Raw genomic sequence first — 16434 nt, forward strand, 5'->3', positions numbered from 1 at the left:
GGAGAATGGATTTTGGAACCTACACTAAATAACTCACCAGCTCTGTGCAGTTAAGATGATATAATTCAAACTTTTCATACTTGGGTTTCTTCTGCAAAACAGTGACACTAACAGATCTACTCATCCTACTCTTTGAGCCATGGTAAGGAATAATATTTAGTATGCACTATACACTCAGAACAGTGTCTTGTACACAATAGGTGCTCTAAAAATGTTAGCTTATGTCATCATGCTGAGTGACAAGATTCCGATAAAATCATCATAAGGGACAAATTGTATCCTTGTCTCTTTGTGCTCTTTTAAAGTTTATCCAGGGGAGAGGTTCTGGATCAGAACATAGGCAGAAGAGCTCAGAGGACTTAGAGGAAATGCCTAACTAAGGCTCAGTGCCTGACTGACCAGTTAGAGGAGACAAAGATTGCCCTGGTGCAAAGTGGTCATCTTCGGGCAGCATGTCTGGGACAGGACATCTATGGAGGCTCTGCTTGTGATGGGTGGCATTGATTAGCCACTTGACTGGGTTGGGAAATGCCCAGGGAACTAGTGGAACACAGTCGTGGGTGTACCTGTTGGAACTTTTCAGAGAGGATTAACTAAGGGTGTGGGTAGCTCTGTTTCTTAGCCTGAGGACCCAGTTGTAGTAAAAGGAGGAAAAGATCCAGGGAGCACAGCCACTCCCTTCTGTTTCTTGGCTTTGAGATGTAGGCTGCTCAATTCTACCAGCACCTCCCCATGATGATGAGTGACATGGTCCAAAACCGTGAGTCAAATAAGCTTTCGTCCCTTACGCTGGCTTTAATGGGAGTGTGGTATATTCTCATGGCAATCAAGGGTCTGTGTAGGGGTCTGAGAAGAGACTGTGAAGAGTGTAACTGTGTGGGGTAGTTGTTTCTTTTAGTGAGTGACATTCTCTCTGAACAGGACAGGCTTTAGAAGAGACAGCATAGCAAGTGAGCGAGAAAGCCGCATTGTTGACAGGGAATTCTGAAAAAGGTGTTCAAAAGCATCAGTTTTTGAATCCCATTTCTCTTTCTTATAACTGAAAGCCATTGCTAATCAACTTCCTGCTTTTCTCCTCTGGAAACTTTTAGGACTCCCTTAAGTTCTTAGCTTAGAGGTCAGTGGGTGGGGGTTAAACCCCTCCTATTGTTCCAAAAGTTCCACTTCCAAATTCTGTAAGCTCCACTGGCATTTGCTTGCTGAAAACCAAGTTTTCTCAGATGGAAATGGTTAATGGAGGAGGATGGAAGGCCTGGGGCCAAGAATTCTCACCCAGCCATGGTGAACACACTCAACTCTGCTCAAACCACATGCCATTCCCAGGGTGATTTCTTCAGAAGTGTTGATCAATGGTTCCTTTCTGGAAATCAATTCTGTCTTGACATACAATTTACACCATCTATTACTTCATCTTCTTTTAGTGAATTAAACTCTAAGCAAGCTTATTTCTTGGTTTGCATTTTCCCTTAATTATTCTGAGCTAAGCTACCCCCGCCCCGCCCCACCCCGCAGAGCTCCAGAAAGTGGATCCGTGATGCTTCTGAGTGTGGAGCAGCAGTGACAGACACCTACACAGTAAACCCGGCTGTGTGGGACGTTGCCTTTTTCTCAAGTCATTTCAGGTCAGAAACACCTCTGCTTCCAGAGAATGCCAATTGGAGGCCCCCACCTGCATCGTAGGAGAGTCATGGAGCAAGCATGGTCCTGCATCTCCTCAAGAATAGGACCAGGGCTATTTTTCTGCCCCTAGAAGAGTAAGACGGATTCTCCAGTTATTCAGCCCAACAGGGAACCCAATACATTATTTCCACACGACTTGAAGTTCAAAATCAGAGAACGAGTTTGCTTCATTATCATGTAATTAGCACAGACTTCTTTTTTAAAAAAGCTTAAATGCACATCATTGTAGGAAGCTAGAACACAGCAAAGAATTTCAATGACTAATGTGCTCTGTATGCCGCAGACAGAAACCAGTGTCCTGTTGTTTGAAAGTGTTGGGCTCTGGCCTGTCCCTTCCCAAAATACAGATGCAAGGCCTTGGAGTGATACAGACATCTTGACACCCTGAGAATGAAGTTCACACACTGACCATGAGGTACCCCCACCCTGGTTCTCCACCACATGTGTCTAAACTTCCTGTTGTCTGAGACAAACACGGAACAGATTAAGATGGAGTTTATTTGTGATGCTATGATTTGAATATAAAATGCCCACACCAAGTAAGCAGGAAAAATGCCACAGTGCCATGTGAATGAACGCTTCATTTTCAGCTAGGGCATATTGTTCTGGGAGGTGGGGGCCTGGTGGGTGAAGGGTCAACTGAAGACTTGCCTTTGAGGGTAACCCAGCTTCTGCCCATAATCTACTTTGCGGTTGACTGACATGATGTGATCAGCTGCCACAAACGGAAGCTCTCCAGCCACTGTATCCTCCCATGGATAGAAATATCCTGAAAATGTGAGCCAATAAGAAAATACTCCTATTTTAGGGTTGCATTGCTGTGAAGAGACACCATGACCATGGCGACTCCTGTAAAGGAAAACATTTAATTAGGACCGGCTTATAGTACAGAAGTTTAGCCCACCATCATCATGGTGAGAAACATGGCGATGTGCAGGCAGACAGTGCTGAAGAGGTTGCTGAGAGCTCTCCATCTGGATCTGCAGGCAGAGGAAGAGACAGTGAGTCACTAAGCCTGATTTGAGCTTTTGAAACCTCAAAGGCCACCCCCAGTGACATACTTCCTCCAATAAGGCCACGCCCATGCCAACAAGGCCACACCTCCAATAATGCCATTCCCTAGGAGTCTTTGAGGGTCATTTTCATTCAGACCTCCATAAGTGATAGGAAACACTAACTGATACAGGCTGATCAGAGGGGGAGAGAGAGGGGGGAAGGGGGAAGAGAGAGGGAGAGAGGGAGAGAGAGAGAGAGAGAGAGAGAGAGAGAGAGAGACTGATGATAAAAAGCACACATGGAAGGTAGCTGTACCAATTCAGATGGGTGCAGAGGGTGCTGTGGAAAAGGGATTGGACCACAGATAAAGATGATGCAGTGTTCGGAAACAGAGAAAAGGGGACAAAGAAATTTAGGGGACTCTAGTGGCATTGAGCAAAAAACTGTAAAGCAAGAAACATACTGTGATTCCGTTCACATAAAGTTCAGGAACAGGCAACGCTTACCTACTACGGATACCCGGCAGTATCAAGGACTGATTGGCTCCTCTTCTTGGTGATGCTAATGGTTTCCCCCCTTGTTTTGACGAGTGCCTACCTGCACATCACCCACAAAAACTTCATTATGCTCTAAATTGTGATGGGTTCCTGTGAACATGCAATTATTCAGGGATACAATGTTCTGCTTTAGTGGAATCCATCACAGAGCACCCGCAAGAAGCAGTGTGTGGTCAAGCTCACTGGGAGGAGTCACGACTGACGGACGCCTGCTCTCTTGTGTCCCCCAATCTTTTAGCTATTTGGTTTTTATTTTTCCCCAAGTTAAGTAAATTTGAGGCCATCACAATAGCTTTCTTTTGAAATTCTCTGTTTAGAAAGACCATCAGCTTTTGACACTCTATAAGTACCACTGTTATGAGTACTTTTGCTCATAAGCTCTCTCTCTCTCTCTCTCTCTCTGTGTGTGCGTGTTTGTGTGTGTGCATGTGTGTGTGCATGTGTGTGTGTGTGCGTGTGTGTGTGTGTGTTTGTGTGTGTGTTTGTGTGTGTGTGCATGTGTGTGTTTGTGTGTTTGTGTGTGTGTGTGTGTGTGTGTTTGTGTGTGTGTGTTTGTGTGTGAGATGCATGCTCTTTCTGTCTGGCACTGGTGTGGGGACTTGGGGCTGTGGCGAGATGTACTCCGCTTTAGGAGACCCTGCCAAGGAGCCTCCAAAGTTGCATCCCACTCTGTTCACACCAGAGGGGTCTGTGCATTCCAGTCGCTTCCCTTTTCACATTCTTATCGTCCCTTGGTGCTTCCACTTTAGTTTAAGCAGATGCGTATGGAGACGCCTGCACTTCCGTAGATTTACATCTTCCTTGCAGTACGTAGACTGAACACCTTTACACGGATGCAGTCAGCATTTGCACTTTAAGGGGCCGGCCCAGGTCAAATCTCTTGCTCATTTTCTATGACCTCATGTCTCTCTTTACTGGAATTTCCTTGTATATTCTAAACGTGAGTCTTTTCTTGGATGTGTGCTTGTGGAGCGTTTTCCCTCATTGCTACAGCATCAATTTCCAGCATCCTAGTGATGTCTTGTGATAAGCAGATGGTTTTTGTGTCTTGGTAAAATTCAATTTATCTCCCCCCATCTTTGGTTAGATGTTCTCATATTTGATTTAAGAAAGTTCTGTCTATTGTATGGCCATGGGGATATTACCATAGATTTTCTTTTAAAAATTGTTTTATTTAGGATATATATATATATATATATATATATATATTTGTGTATTATACACAGTCAAATAATTTTTTTAATTATGGGGGAAAAAAGACCCAGACTCAGCCCTTATTTATAAAGGACTACTGTTGTCTCTTCCTCCTCTTTCTCCTTCTCGTCTTTATTTATTTAATGTGTATAGATGTTTTGCTTACATGTAAGCTTGTGCAATACGTGGGTGCCTGGTGCTCACAGAAGCCAGCAGAGGGCTATGGATCCCCTGAAACTGGAGTAACAGATAGTTGTGTGGCAGCATGTGATTTGAGCTCAGGTCTCTCTAGAAGAGCAGTCAGTGGTCTTAGCTACTGAATCATCTCCCCAGCCCCGTAACTGCTACTCTCTGAATGCACTCTGCCACTCTTTCCGTCGAAAGAACTTAGGACACTAGGTCTGTTTTAACTTTATTTATTGGCAGTTCTGGGTCTGAGTGCTTCCTGTGTGCTATGCAAGTGCTTATCCACTGAGCTCCATCCGTCCATCCATCCACCCACCCATCCAACCATCTATCCATCCATCCACCCCCACACACATCCATCCACCCACCCATCCAACCATCTATCCATCCATCCACCCCCACACACATCCATCCACCCACACATCCACCCACCCATCCGACCATCTATCCATCCATTCACCCACCCACACATCCATCCATCCATCATCCATCCATCCACCCACTCATCCAACCATCTATCCACCCATCCACCCACCCACACAACCATCCATCCATCCATCCATCATCCATCCATCCATCCATCCATGAATTGTTTCTTTTTTATAGAAGCCAGAGAATGACATTGGCATAGATTATGAGTTTGTATATCTCTATGTTTCCCTCCATATCTTTAAGTAGCCTCAAGAATATCATTTTAAACATGTGCTTAGTATTCTGCCACAAATATATGTAATCATTTACTTGACAGAGATTTTTCCTCTAACTTCTGCATATAATAGAGGGTTCAAAGGTGTTATTCTTATTAACAAATATTTGCATGCATATTTCAGCACTTTCTTTAAGTAAGTTCCTAGAAATGAAGTTGAGGGGTAAAGTGCACAGCATTTGGGATAGGGGTCTGGGCAGCTGGTAAGAATTCATGCTGTGTAAGCAAACAGACCGGGTTTCAGAACCCAGCATCCATGTCAGAAAGCTAGGCTTGGCCACAAGCATTCCTGGAACCCTAGTGTTGTGGGGAGGTTTGAGAAGAAGCAAGTCGAGACAGGAAAATGGTGGGGTTTGCTGGCCACCAGCATAACTCCAGTTTCAGTGAGAGACCCTGTCTCAACGGAAGAAAGATAGAGCAGGACACCTCATGTCGCCCTCGGGCCTCTGTGCACGTACCCACACACGTGTGTACACACCACCTGTCAGTGTGTTCCTTTATGTCCAGGGTCATGCAGGGCCTGAGAAGAAAGTGGAAATACTACAGTTCTTCAGAGGGATGGGTTCTGGAGCAGGGAGGCCTCATGGGGCTCACTGGGGCAGAGAGAAGGGAACTGCTCTCCACAGTGCTTCCTTTTAGCTTAATTAAGATGAAAAGAGGGTAAAGTGGAGAAGCAGGCTTGAGAGGACAGGCTCCATCTCTAAAGAAGCCCTGTCTTCTAAAAAAGATTGTAAGTGGCTGTGGTTACCTCGCCAAGCCAGAGTAGTCCAAGGCAGAGGACCCATGCTGGCTGCCCTGCAGTTTCAGGACACAGCTCCTTCAGAGTGAGAGAATGGGACCCTCTTCGTTGCCATGGTGATGGAGGGTTTCATGGGAAGGTGCAGACTTATCTTTACAAAGCTAGAGGTTTTTCAAAGTCAAAATTACATCCCTTATGATTCCAGAAAAGGAGGCGTTGTGCCTTGACATGCTTCCCGGGGTCATAGTGACAGCTCTGCTTGTCCCTTCTGCTTGCTGGTCTGCTACTGCCACCTGGACTGGTCCCAAAGGAGGACTCGTGTAGGTTCTATGTGGGTCTAAAACATAAGCACATGCATTTGGGGGGTATTAGTGCTTCCTTTCTCAGTGAGGAAGGAGATAGAGCGACCAAGACAGCAGCCGAGGAAAATTTCTAATTCTTGTCTTGGTCAAATAATTTTGAAAGAAAAAAAATGTCTTGGGGGTAGGGGGCAGGAAAATATCAGCCAATAGTGTTTCTGTGTAACTATGAGGACTAGAGTTTGATGCTCAGAACCCTGTCAAGGGCCAGGGGTGGTTCTGTACACGTGTGCCTTATCCTGGGGAAGTGGAGACAGTGGATCCCTGGGCCTGGATCAGTGATCCTCAGGTCCCAGTGAGACAATATATCTTAAAAGGCAAGGAACAATACCTGAGGGTGACTTCTGACCTTCGTGTGTACACACACACACACACACACACACACACACACACACACACACACACACATAAGGAAAAGCAGAGAAGAGAAAAGAAAAGAAAAATGTCTGTGACTATTGTAGGTTTGAGACCAGTCAGTCAAGGAGTCAGTCAGGAGAGAAGAGGAAAGCTCGCTGTAACCGAGTGTCAGCAGCTGTGTCTAGTCAGGCAGATAAACATGGGGAACCAAGGGAAGTGCCCCGTGAGGGTCAGGATATTCCTTTGGTGGTTAAACATCTTTGAAACTTTAGTCAGGTTTTTCCTGTTGTATCAGAAACTAGTCACAGGCCATCTCCATAACTGCCTTCCATGAGAACTAAAAAGGGTCTACTTTATGCTTAAAAGATCCTGGTTTCATTTAATGCCATAGCCACTTGTATTATAATGTCACTTGCCCTCCCTGCCATCCCCCTGCCCCATACACTTTGTGAGCTTTTCAAGATGTGGGAAGAAATACCCTGTCCCACTATGATGTGGGAGGGGAGGAAGGTTCGTCTTGCTCCATGAATATGCCAGTCATCTCCTGAGTATTCACCAAATCCCTTTAAAGTTCAGCTCCTTTAGGATAGCCCATCCGGCCTCTCTGGAGAGCACTAGGTTTTGTTCTGCTAAATGAAATTCTGTTTAACCTGTTTGTGTCTCTAGGCTGAATCCTTTCTTTTGAGAAGAAGAGAGGAGAAACCCTCATCAGGTTGAGTTGTGGCTCTGAGAAAGGTCCTGTCACCCCCATCCTACTCCAACCGCACCCACCTTACCTGAGAAGATCACCTTGTTTGGGATCAGAGTCCTTGTAGATGTCATCAGGAGGCCAAGAAGAGGCTTTGCTGTCACATGACTACTGTAAGGGGGCAAAGATTTGGATACATAGAACACAACAGGAAAATTCATTTGAAGACAGAGGGGAAAGTTGGAGTATCTGTTGTCACGTGATGAGAAGGTTTGTCAATCCCTGTTGTGAAGGAGAGGCAAGGGAGGGTCTCCTTTGGAGTCTCTGCAGAGAGCACATAGCTGCAGACCTTTTTACTGCACACCGTGGGCTTCCAGAGCTGGAAAGGGATAGCTGTCTGTTGTGTAAATCACCCCGATATGTGGTTCTAGTAACCCCAGGAAATTACACATTGGTTTGGGGACACGGAACCCTCCACAGAGTTCCAGGTGAGAGCTGAGGAAATATATGCCCGTAGCAAAGACAGCAAGGCCCTTTCCTGCCGAGTACCAGCTTCCTCATGCCTCTGACCGCATCTGCTTGTTATCTGACAAGGCGCATTATGGCTCAGGTAAGACCTGATTGGTTTTTAAGCTTTGATTAAAAAAACAAAACAAAACAAAAAAAAAAACCCAAAATACATAATGTCAATTTCAACATCTTAGTCCAGTCCCTGTACATTTAATTTTGCTCTGGGCTCTTAATGATTTGGGAACCAGAGGTCCTGCACTTTTCTGAGGTAACAGCCATACACTTATGGCCTCTCCACCCCCTCCTGGAAATCCTGGATCTTGGGGAGCTACACTTCATCTTCAGAGTAAAATCCGCACTGAGTGAAGGAGGTTAATGTGAACGTTTAGGTGTGGGGTTACACGGGGATCACTTAGCAGCAAATCTGGGTGGGTGCTAGTGCCACGCTTCATTTGAAATTGGATGCCACGTTGGCTTTGGCCGATCAGTGCCAGGGTGGAAATAGCGTGAGGTCGCAGGCTGTTCTTGCTGTCTGTTGTGATAGGTGCTGGGGGCTGGGTGGACAGCACTGGGTGGGTCAGTGGACCTGACTCTGTCTCAGTTGCTTTCCAGAAGGAGGGACGTTCACAGTGGATGCAGGAAGGGCTTCCAAGAGGAACTGTTACAACTGGCTTTCAGATAGCGGTCCAGAGTTGCCATGGGCAACCTGGGATTGGCTGATGTAGAAAACACAGGGCAAGGTGGAGCAGAGTGACCCGGCACAGACCACCCTAGCACACAAGAAGCTGAGGCAGGAGTCTGTGGGAATGGAGATCACAGGTACAGCACATCAGTGTTCCCTCCCTCTGGGGCTCGCCTCCTGCATGTGACCACATGTGTGAAGTTGGGACTTTTCTTTCCCGGAATTCCTACACCCAGCACATTCACACAAGCCACCATCAGGCCTCGGGGAGGCACAACTTTGCATCTTGGTCGTCTTCTGTCTCCCTATGGTCCGGATGCTTGCCCTCTCTGGTATTTGTTTTTTTCCACTCTTTCTTAAAGCTCTCCTCCCCCCCAGGGCTTTCCACCATTTGGTTGACTTTCATGCCCAACTCAGATAACATAGCTCATTCTTTCTTCTCTTAAGCCCCTACTTATGAATCTGTACCAGAATCTCTAAAACTTAAAAAAAAAAAAAAGGAGCAAAAGTTAAGTGTTCTGTGGGAAATAATGATACCAAGTTCCATTTACTTGTGTCTGGCCTTCATTCTCTAGAATTCAGTCTCCGAGAACTCACCACCCTCTCCCATTCTGAGTGGTGGAAGCCGTCCCTGAATTGGTGGCTGAGTTCTGCCCTGTACCCATGGGTCCTCAGGCTGAGGCTGAACTTAGCCTTTCTACTTTCTCCCAGTACATCTGTGTGTGTGTGTGTGTGTTGTTGTTGTTGTTGTTGTTGTTATTTTGTTATTTTGTTTAGTTTTGTCTTCAGTGAGTGTTGAGACAGAGAGCCTGGAAAACACTGACTTCATTGACATCATTGAGTCTTACGTCTAGAACAAGACTCATGGAGTTGGTGTTTGGAATTGGCGTTTGGAGAGCACACAGCGATTACTGGGTTGTAAGCTTCAACATAAGTTAGGTGGAGTTCTTGATCTGTTATATGCTGGGTTATGATTCATAAAGGCCTTTGGTCTACCAGCCTTATGCAAGATACTTTATAAGTCATGATGGGCTAAAAAAGTGTGTAGAGCTCTGTCATCTCACTTGGCATTCTCAGAAAGCGCCTTCTTGTTCTTCATGGTCTCGGTGGGAATGAGGGTGCAGATGGGAGACCAAGGCCCAGCCACGCAATAGCTGGGAGCTCACCAGGACACTAGTGCAGGTCTGGGAAGCACTAGTAGCTTTAGCATAGGTGTGAAGAATTCGTAGTTCACTGTCGAGATGCTTACTAAGAGAATTAATGTGTGGACTGAGTGCGTTGAGCACTGTAAGAAGTGAGATGGCTTCCTGAAAGAAGTGAGGAAGGCAATCGGAAAAAAGAAAGAAAGAAAGGAAGAGAGAGAGAAAGGGAGAAAGAAGGAAGGAAGGAAGGAAGGAAAGAGAGAAGGAAAGGAAGAAAGATAGACAGAAAAGAAGAAAAAAAAGGAAGGAAGACAGAGAAAGACCATGTCTGAGAGAGAGAGAGAGAGAGAGAGAGAGAGAGAGAGAGAGAGAGAGAGAGAGAGAGAGAGAGAGAGAGAGAGAGCGCTACCTGGGTTCAACTGCAGTGCCAGGTGTCTGCCCATGAAGCAGGCTTTATTAGGATGACGAGGAAGGAAACTCCATTTTGGTGTCCGCTCCCTATGAATTCATGGCCTAAAGTACAAAAAGAAATAAAGGACCTGGCAGCAATGGTAAAGTGTTTTTCTCATAAAAATAACTAAAATGAATACATTGCACTAACGTAGAGCACTTGATCTGATGAATTTTGACAAGTATGTTCATAAACCACCATCAAGACCAAGCTCCTACCTGCCACTCAAGAAGTTTCTCTGTGCTTCTTCATAACTGGTCCCCATTTCCTTTCTGCTACCACAGGTGAGTTCGCATTCTCTAGAATTCAACATGGCTGGAATCGTAAGGCATGCAACTCTCCATTTGGGTAAGTTTCTTCACTCAGTGTTGGGTGTTGCAGTAAAATTAAAATAATGGCTTTCTTCTACCCCACTCTAGGGCTGGCACCGCAGTGCCCTATGACATCTGTTTGATATTTTCATCTCAGTCAGCAAAGCATCTCACCTGCTTTGCTCCATCCCATATCACACTGCCGATGGCTTCTCTCTGAGCCTGGCAACAATCTCTCTACCCATCCAGTACCCAAGGCAGGCTGCCACCATGCCAGAAACACACATCCCAATTCCATGGCAGTGCAGTGTCTCCAGCCACCACATACTCTCTTGAATTCAATTAAATTGCCACATGAAAGAACACACAACACAGTAACCTCTGATCCAATTGCTAAGATATAATTGCCCACTTAAGTAAGATATAATTTGCTCATCTAGACATGCAAAGCCCTGTGCACATCCATCCCTTAAGAATATTCATAACAACCTGTAGATGTGCAGAGAGGAATCTTAACATCCGCTGCCATGATCTTTCAGCTTCTCTCCCCCCCTTGCTTCAATCTTCTCTTCCTCTCTAAAACTTTTCTCCCGCCCATTCTTCCTTCTTGCCCAATGACAGGCCTCGTTCTATCCTGTCCCTGCCTTCACCTGCGTGATGACATCATCCTACATTTGGGGGTTCACTCTTGCCATTGTGTATGAAAAGCTCACTCCAGTGGTGTTTCACTGCATGGACATAGCACCGTTCACTCACTAACCTTTGATAAGCAGGTAGTTCTTTTTAGTTTGGGGTTATTACAAATACAGCTGCTTCAGTCACGTACAGTCTGTGCACAATACATGTTCTTGTTTCCATTGGTAAGAACCTGGAGTTAGGAGGTCTGGGCGTGCTGACGTGTCAGAAGTTCAGCTATTTAAGGTTCCGGGCCCTTCTGGTAATCTGTCTGTCTGCATTCTCACCATCGCTCTTTCCTCCTGGTTGCTCATCTCTCCGACAATGATGATAATTTCCCCCTCATGCCTTTTCTATTTGCCTATTAGTGAAGTCCCCACCCTCACCCCCCAGTATTGTCCTGTCAACATGGGGCCTTGTTCATTTCAACTCCATACTGTCATTTGATGAACAGAAGTTTTTATTCTATTTTAATGAAATCTAGTTCAATAACTGTCTTTGATGGTCCCTACCTGACTTCTACTTAATAATGCAAATTTACCAAGATTTTCTCCCAGAACTATATAGCTTTACCCGTTCTGGTTTTCTTGGTTATTGATCTGACAACATCTGAAATTAACTACTCTCCCCTCAAATGGTGGGGGATTTTCACTGTGAGGGATTTTCACTTAATTTGAAGCGTGAAGGTCCACCTCTAATCTGGATCTTTGAGGTGGAAACACATTTCTTTTGTGGTGGGAAGGCCTACCTCTAATCCAGGCCATGTCTTCTGCTGGAGGTCTATATAAGAACACGGAAGAAGGGAGCTCCTCTCTTTGCCTGTTTGCTCTCACCTCAGTAGCAAGCCCATTCATTCCCTCACTGCCATTGGAGCCTACTTCTTTGGGATTCAGTTGTGTACTGAAGACTGCTGAGACATCCAGCCTTATGGACTGAACAATTACTGAATTCTTGAAACCTCTGTTCATAGGCAGCTATTGGAACCACAATCTGTAAATCACTCTAATAAGTTCATATAAATATAATAGTACCACATATTATTTATAAAATATATAGTAAATATATAATATATAACATATAAATATGAATAAGATATAATTATATATAGAGAGACAGAGATAGATTTATTATATATGTTATATATATTATTTTATCTATCTATATATTATGTAAATTATATATGTAAAATTATATGATATGTAATATATTATATGTAATATAACATATAAATTATATATTATTTATATAAGTTATAAACATATATTATATATAATTATATATAATACATTATGTTAAAATATATTATTTATTTGGCTATAATATGTTATAAATATTACATATATGTTATATATTATAAAATTATATATTACTCATATTATTATATATTATATGATTATATATTATTTATAATTATATCATATATAAATTATATATAAATATTATTTTGCCCTACTTTTATACATATATAACACATAATAAATCTATCTATATATGCAAGTCTCTCTCTACACACACACACACATATATACATATTAATACAGCAATATGAATGAGAATGGTCCTCATATATTTGAATATTTGGTCTCCAGTCAGTAGAACTATCTGGGAAGGATTAGGAGGTGTGGCCTTGGAGGAGGTGCTCCACTGGCATGGGATTTTGGTGAAAGTTTAAAAGTCATGCCACACCCAGCCCTCTCTCTTTGCCTACTGCCTGCAGATCAGGATGTAGCGCTAACATCATGCCTGCTAGCCTACCATCATGCTTCCTGCCATGACTGTCATGAACTAACTTTCTGAAACTGTAAGCAAGCCTCCAATTAAATGCTTTCCTTTATAAGATGCCTTGGTCATGCTGTGTCTTCACAACAGTAGGACAGTAATTAAGACAGAAATTGTGACTAAAGACTGGGGTATTACTGTAACAGGCCTGACTGCATTGATGTTTGTTGAAAAAATATGAAAGACTTTGTTATTTCGGTGTTGAGGTTTGGTCTGTTGCTATGTTCAGTAATGCTAAATTCTGTACCTGAAGCTCTAGGCCTACAAGTGAATTCCCACGTTTACAAGCTTTTGTTGTGCAACCTTGTTCCTTAATTTAATACTATTGGCTAAATAAAATTAGCCACAGCCAATTACTGGAGGGCTTAGAGGTAGGTGGGTTTTGAGTTACTGGCTGGGGTGGAGAAAAGAAAGGAGAGAGGAGAGACCAGGAGGAGGAGGTGAAGGAACAAGAGGAAAGGAGGAGGTCACCATGAGGGGAGATGGACCATGAGCACGTGGCCAGGAGAAACAACAAGTATCTGGGACATACTACTGGGGAATTAGTTAGGCCTGCAGTAAGAAGAGTAGATTGGGGGTGACTCCCTAGTAATTATCAAAGCCAAAATAAAATAACCATAGTCTGAGTCTCATGGATTCGTAAGCTAGCCAGGGATAAGCTTAAATTGGTTGTATTATACGTTGGCTTACAAAAGTGGTTGGCCATTTAAACAGAGATTAATGGGCCATCTTGATAGAAGAATGGAAGACACAGTTCTGAGAGCCATGTGGTCTGTGGAGGCCCAGCTCAAGACATTTTAATGGGGCAATAACACTGGAGACCATTCTCGAGATATTTTGGCAAAGGTTATGGCTTCCTTTGACCTTCGTCCTAAAAAGATCTGCCAACAGCTAAATTAAAGTTTTGGACTAATGTAGTTGGCAGGGGAGATTTCAAGACAACCTAGTATTGACTGAATCCCTTGGTTATTCGGATTATCTTACACAGATATACAGTGAAATAGAGCCCGTGGGCAGAGCAACATACACACTGTAGTCTGCGGAGAAAAGGAACACCAAGAGATTTAATGCTGCAGGCAACACTTGTGCTTAAGGAGATGAAAAGTTTAAAGAAAAGCTTGATGCTAAATGGAATAACGGGGTTGGTACCCTCAGGGCGAGACCCCACCCAGCCAATCAGGCAGCTTGTGAAGGGAATACCAGAGATTTCCATCTACTTAGAAAACACCAACAAGCCAAAGCGTATGCAAATGCAAGTCTCCAGAGTGGGTTTAGCCTACAGAGGCCATTGTATGTAGCTGTGGAATTGAAGCCTGGATTGCATTGGAGACCCCAAGATGCTGGAGATGCCAGAGGTTGGGATACAAGCCAAAGTCAGGGCATGCAGGGAGTGGAACCATCCCAAGAGACAGCAGTGCGCTGTAGTTAGCAGAGCTGGGAGGAGTAGGAGATATGAGGAACCGTGTAATAAACCCTTTAACACCAGACGTCTGGGTTTCATTCTTGCTTTGGTTCCAAGTTTCCTCACTATGTTCCTTCCCCTCCCTTTCACAACGATAATACATATTCTGTGTCATTGAATGTTGGGAGCATGTGATCTGGTTTTTTATTTTTCTTTTACAGGAGGTTACAGTTAAGAGATTGCCCTGAGTCTAAGGCATGACTTTGTGCTTTGAGGCAGTTTTCAGAAGGTGGAAGACTATGGGGATCTTTGAAATTGGGCTGAATGCGTTTTGCATTATTTTTACATTATGAGATGGCTCCAGGCCTAAGGGGACAGAAAATGGCATGTGGTGGTTAGAATGAGAATGGTCTCCCATAGGCTCAGATGTTTGAAAGCTTGATCCTCACTCAATGGAACTGTTTAGGAAGGATTAGGAGGTGTGGCCTTGTTTGAGGAGGTGTGTCACTGGAGTTGGGCTTTTGAACTTTCAAAAGGAGACTGCCAGACCCGGTTCCCACGCCCTCCCCTCACCGGCTGTAAACTCTCAACCACTGCTCCAGCACCATGCCTGCCGGCCTTCCAACACGCTTCCTACTCCACGATGGACATGGACTAACCCTCAGAAACCGTATGCAAGCCAGCACTTAAGAGGTTTCTTTTAAACATTTCCTTGGTCATGGTGTCTCTTCACAGCAATGGTAACTCTAACTTGGATTGGCGTCTTGCATTTGTTTGGTTTGTTTGAAAAGAACTATAGAGTTGCACTGTTCATCTTCCCGTGCTGAAGTGCCTTCCCATCTTTATCAAAAGTCGGCTGACCAGGAATGTGTGGATCCCCAGCTCTGTTCTCCAGTCAGTCTACTTTTAGACTAATACCTCATTATTAGAATTACTTTTTACTTCATACATGCTTTTACATCATTACCTTTTAATGTTTTCGAATCAGTAGTTCTAATTACCTTTGATCTGATAATGGCCAAACTCTTAAGAAAATCTTTGCAAACGTAGTTAAAACTCCACCGAGTTTATGCCTCTGCAGATAGAAAAGTCTTTGTGTGTTTTTTGTGTTCCAAAATGTGATAAAGCATTATAGTGGTACACACACACACACACACACACACACACACACACACACACACACACACACACACACACATCACACACACACACACACACACACACACACACACACACACAATACACACACACACTGTATTGCATCACACCACACACACACCCACATACAAACTACACACACACATCACACACACACACACACCCTTTCACACACACACCATACCACACACACACACTATACACACTACACTTTACCACACCTACACACACATACACATTCACACACTACACATACACACACACACACTCACACACACATCACACACACTACACACACACACACACTATACACACACATACACACACTCACGCACACAAATTTACACACACTATACACACACATACACACATTCACACACACAAATATACACACACATAAATATATAAAACACTTGCATATGCAAATATAAATCCAGGTGTTTGACCTGGTAGGTTTAATTCAGTAGGTGGATATCGAGTCCTTCTTGTCTTCTGTTATGATTAGCATTATCCTATGTTCCCATCATGGAAGCAAACACACGTCATTTCCGGTGAGCTTCCTGTGTATGCCAACCTTTCCCTCTTATTTCGCCTCATGTACTGACCTTATGTACCTTCCCCTCAGCTTGCAATGATGCCTGGGTTCCAGACTGGGAAATCCAGCAGACATATTGAAGTGGCTCCTTGTGCCTTGGGTTTGCTTTTCCTCGATGATTAATGGTGTTGATCTGAACAGTGCTGTGTGCTTCTTAGGCTTAATAGAAAACTCTGCCATTATTACCATCCGAATACAGTTTCAATTCTTCATAGATTTATAACTAAACTTTCTCACACTGACACTTTTCTGAGGATCTTGCAGTTA

Source organism: Rattus rattus, chromosome 3, assembly GCF_011064425.1.
Source record: "Rattus rattus isolate New Zealand chromosome 3, Rrattus_CSIRO_v1, whole genome shotgun sequence".
Lineage (NCBI taxonomy): Eukaryota > Metazoa > Chordata > Mammalia > Rodentia > Muridae > Rattus > Rattus rattus.